Source organism: Stenella coeruleoalba (genome assembly GCF_951394435.1).
Source record: "Stenella coeruleoalba genome assembly, chromosome: 15".
In the NCBI taxonomy this organism is placed as follows: Eukaryota; Metazoa; Chordata; class Mammalia; order Artiodactyla; family Delphinidae; genus Stenella; species Stenella coeruleoalba.
This window is the reverse complement of record NC_137161.1, coordinates 51,964,125-51,969,227: the sequence shown is the minus strand read 5'-3', so window position 1 is coordinate 51,969,227 and position 5,103 is coordinate 51,964,125.

Genomic DNA, 5,103 nt, shown 5'->3' with positions numbered 1-5,103 from the left:
AAGCACTTCCGCCTCCCGCTCCGGGCCGGCGGCGCAGGCCCAAAGCCTATTGGCCACCGGAGCCCACGTGGGGTGCCACCTCTCGACGCCGCCGCCGCCATCTTAGGAGCTGGCAGGCCTGGCGCGAAGCCGAACACAGTAGAAGCTGGGCTGCTGGCGGTGGGGCTGGGGGCGCGCCTGCTAGCGGCTGGCGAGGCTCTGAGAGCCAGCGGAGGGTCTGAGATCCCTCTGGACCCGGCCGAACTTTGAACTGCCCGAGCCTGGCGGGTATGGACGCCGGGGGCGCGGTCCGGTTGGTAGCCGGCCGGCTCGGGTTTTTCGGGCACAGCTGAGCGTCCCCGCGCAGACCCGGAGGCTCACAGCCCTCCAGTTCCCGGCCAAAACTCCCCTCGTTCGGGTTTAGGGTTTGAGCTTTTCCATCTCCAGCAGCTGGAGGGTTGCCAAGCCAGGGAAGCGTGATCGGAGGACCGACAGCAGCTGGAGAGCAGCGCCACCGCGCCCAGCGCCGGACGTCGGCCGGCAGCCAGAGTCCAGCTTCCGCAGACAGGCAGTTAAGGCTGTCGCTGTGTAAATGGACGGGGGTCAGTTGCCCTCAAGTTAGAGGAGGTACTACATCACAAAACCTAACTCAAATTTTGTTGCTAAGGGACTCGTGTTGAGCAAACTCTGATGTTAACTTTAAAGGAGAGATTTATTCTTTGCCTTCAAATAACTTACAGTGGTAACAGGGGCAAAGAATGGAATCGGAAGGCTAAAATTATCAACCCTAAAATGATTTAATTCACATCCAAATGAATAAACGTTATCACAGATTAAAACAGTCTAAAATCACACTATCAGGACTTCCCTGGTGGTCCAGTGGGTAAGACTCAGGGCTCCAAATGCAGGGGGCCTGGGTTTGATCTCCGGTCAGAAAACTAGATCCCCCCCATGCATGCGGCAACTAAGAAGTCCGCCAACGAAGAGCCGGCGCAGTCAAAACAAATAAATAATAAATATATATTTTTAAAATAATAAAATAAAATCACACTATTTCATAAATGTTGAATGCATATTCTTTAACATTTTGACAAAGAAAATATACCTAAAGAGATTAGAAGTTTTAAAGGCAATTGGTATAAATAGATCAAGAGTAGTGGAACAAGGGGATGTAAAACAACCAGGATATTCTATTGTCTACATAATATGATGTTAGTGACTGATGGAATCTTGATTTGTGTAAAGCAACTTGTATTTCCTTTCTGTAACAGTTTCTGTAAGTTCCTAATTTTTTAAAGGCTGAAAAATCACAGGCAAATGAAAACATAATATCATTTACAACTCGGTAGAGTTACAGTTTTAAGTCCTGCAAACATGCTGTTGTAAGCAAAGATGCTGTGGTAAACGTGTTTGGGTCCACTCAGAGCATTTCAAGCACTCTATACAATTATATTTAGTGTGTCACTATTATAATCAAACTTGAAAAAAAAGCTTTAATATAAATGAAGATAGAACAATCAACAGTGAGGCGGGTATAAAATGCATACTTTGAAGTCCTACATACTTTGTAGAGATGGGCTGCAAATTTAGCTTCAGTCTTTCCAGAATACACTTTGAAGAGAACTGGTTGGGAGATCCAGCGAGTCAGTGTGTTAGAGGTGGCTAATTGTCCCCTAGTATCCACTGTCTTCCTCCTCCTCCTCTCCCTTCTTATTTATTTTTGGTTGTGTCGCGTCTCAGTTGCAGCATGTGGGATCTTTCATTGCGGGCACGCAGGCTCTTCACTGTGGCAGGCAGGCTTCTCTCGAGTTATGGCATGCGGGTTTTTTTTTCTTCTCTCCCTCTCTCTAGTTGTGGCGTGTGGGCTTCAGAGCATGTGGGCTCTGTAGTTTTCGGCACATGGGCTCTCTCGTTGAGGCCTGCAAGCTCAGTAGTTGTGGCACAGGCTTAGTTGCCCTGCAGCATGTGGGATCTTAGTTCCCCGATCAGGGATTGAACCTGCGTTCCTTGCATTGGAAGACAGATCCTTTACCACTGGACCACCAGGGAAGTCCCATCTTCCTTCTTTTTAAAAAGCAACTGCTTTCTCATATCCTCTTGTAGTAATAGAACAGCACCCCCTATAGCAGGTAATAGCTGTCAAGCTGAGCTTATACTTCTTACCCTCCCTTGCAGCAATGTGAGGCTATATGCCAAAGTTTTTACCGATGGACAAGAGTGGAAGTGATGTGGACAACTTAAGTTCTTAAGCATGCCCTTAAGAGGAAATTGCTTAAATATTAATAATTGGTGAAGCTAGGTGAAAGGTACATAGGTGTGTACTGCATTATTCTTTCAAATACTCAGAAGGTTTGAAAATTTTAAATTAAAAGGATGAGGTTTTACAAAAAGAAAATTGCTTGTTTTCATCATCCTTTCTCTTGCCTTCCGTCATGTTCCCATCCATGGAACATGGGGGCAGTGGTAAGCCCCTTCAATCACACAGGAAAGGCAAAACCCTTCCCAGGTCCTTGTTACTCAAAGTGTGGTCTTGTGGTCCAGCAGCATGAGCATCACCAGGGAGCTTGTTTAAAATGCAGAACCTCAAGCCTCACAAGACTGAATCAGAATTTGCATGAAGCACTCTGTAAGTGTAGCAGAGTTACCATTCTGTTGTTTCCAGGGTTCTACATAGAGCACTAATAAGATGAATTGTCAAAACTGAGAAGGGCATCTACATCCATTAAAACTTTAAAAGCACTTTCTAAAAAAATGAGAAAATAATAACTATTCCCCCAGGGTTTACTATGTGCTGGGCACTGTGTAAGCAACTTACACAGGATCTCATTTATCCTCAGGACAATGGTTTCAGTCAGGTACCATGTGTTACTACAAGGGATATTCCAGGTAGTTGTCTTCTTTAAAAAAATTCCACTCTATCCCATTGTGTGGGTGGTATTGACTCCACCCCAAAATGGTCCCTACTTTGGTCTAACCCGTTAAGTTCAACCCATTCTCCCTTGGCTCAGCGACTGGCTCAGATAACCCAGCAAGTGGGAAGGGGCATCTCCTGACCACAGGAATTGGTTCAGGAAAGGTCTAATCAGCACTGAGCTCAATACTGATTGCTCCTCCAACTCTTTGCTTCCTGGTTTTTCTCTATTTTTGGTGTGTTTTGAGATATTTCTTCCACTTGATCTAAAAGACCACTGGCTTTATGATGACCATCCTCTCCTTCAATTCACCTACTGAATGTTAATTAATTAATTAGGCCACACCACACCATGCGGCATTCGGGATCTTAGTTCCCCAACCAGGGTTCGAACCTGTGCCCCCTGCAGTGGAAACGTGGATTCTTAACCACTGGACTGCCAGGGAAGTCCCTACTGAATGTAAATTTAAAAACAAAACAAAACAAAACATGCTTTTCAGTTCCAGAAAGTTTTGCTATAATCCAATCTCCTCCAGTCATCGTATTTGGGTAGAGCTGCCATCTGTCTCTTTCATAAGTTCTATTTCCTCAAGAGCTGCCTATTCTGAGGGTTCTGCCAGCTCCTTCTCCCTCTGGCTGCCAAGTCTCTTCAAGTTTACTGTTATTTTTCTCTTGCCTACTCATGACTGTTTTTACCCTCTGGCCATGGGTCAAGCACAGAGATATCTACAGGCACTACCAGTGGGAGGCGTCATCAGTCTCTACTTCTGCATTCGAGCCACGCTCCAAGCTGCCAAGAAGAGTGGTTCTCTGTGGAGCTCTTGAAGGGAAACAAACCCTCAATTCCTGCCTCCTCAGCTGCAGAGCCCTTTCCCAGCTTCTGTGATAGGGAGGTAATCAGGCTCTGCTGGGTCAGGGAGAGCCGCAAGCTACCATCTCCATGGGCAGGCTCTGCCGTTCCAGAGCCCCGGCTGAACTACTCTAATTATGGAAGTAGTACATGCTCACTGTAACAAATAGGAATTAACTTTCTCTGCCGTTCCACAAACTTCCAAGGCCAAGATCTCTCCAGAAATTAAGGCGAGATTAAGCATATTAATTTTCATCTCTCTCTGGTGCATAGAGGAATAAGGTTGGGTACTGCTGTCTTCTGCCAACGCTAGGTGATCCCAGCCACCCAGGGCCCTACTCACTGCTCTATCATAGATAGACTGCGGTTGGGGAGGTGGGGAGAGCAGGGGCTGGGGATAAGGTTTCCCTCCCAACACCCGGACATTCAGGTTGTAAGCAGTATTGCCACTAAAAACCTTGGACAGAAACCTGCACATATTTCAGATTACTTCCTTAGCGAAAATTCCTAGAATGTTGATTTTTAAATATATATATATAATATATATTCTTTTAAAAAAATATTTATTTATTTGGTTGCACCGGGTCTAAGTTGAGGCAGGCGGGCTCCTTAGTTGCAGCTCCAGGGCTCCTTAGTTGTGGCTTGCCAGCTCCTTAGTTGTAGCACGTGGACTCCTTAGTTGAGGTAGGAAGGCTCCTTAGTTGTGGCTCCACGGCTCCTTAGTTGTGGCTTGCCAGCTCCTTAGTTGCAGCATGTGAACTCTTAGTTGTGGCATGCATGTGGGATCTAGTTCCCTGACCAGGGATCGAACCCAGGCCTGCATTGGGAGGGCAGAGTCTTATCCACTGCACCACGAGGGAAGTCCCGAATGTTGGTTATTTTTAATTGATTTCAATTTGAAAACATTTCATTTGAAAACAAATGCCACATTGCCTCCTGTCTCATACATCCTCACCAACATGGGATATCATCCCTCCTTACCTCTCTGCACTCTATAAGGGGGAAAAAAATCTCATTATTTTAATGTGTACTTCTTAGTAAGTTTGATCACTTTTTTCTATTTTTATTAACCATTTACATTTCATCTTTATATGATTTTTACAGATGTATCCAACATATTTTGGTTTTGGTTTAACTTGGGGGGATTTTATGACAAACATTTTTTTAGAAGTACACATGCCCTGGACTTCCCTGGTGGCACAGTGGTTGGGAATCTGCCTGCCAATGCAGGGGACACGGGTTCAAGCCCTGGGCCGGGAAGATCCCACATGCCACGGAGCAACTGAACCCGTGTGCCACAACTACTGAGCCTGCATGCCACAACTACTGAAGCCTGCGCACCTAGAGCCCGTGCTCCACAACA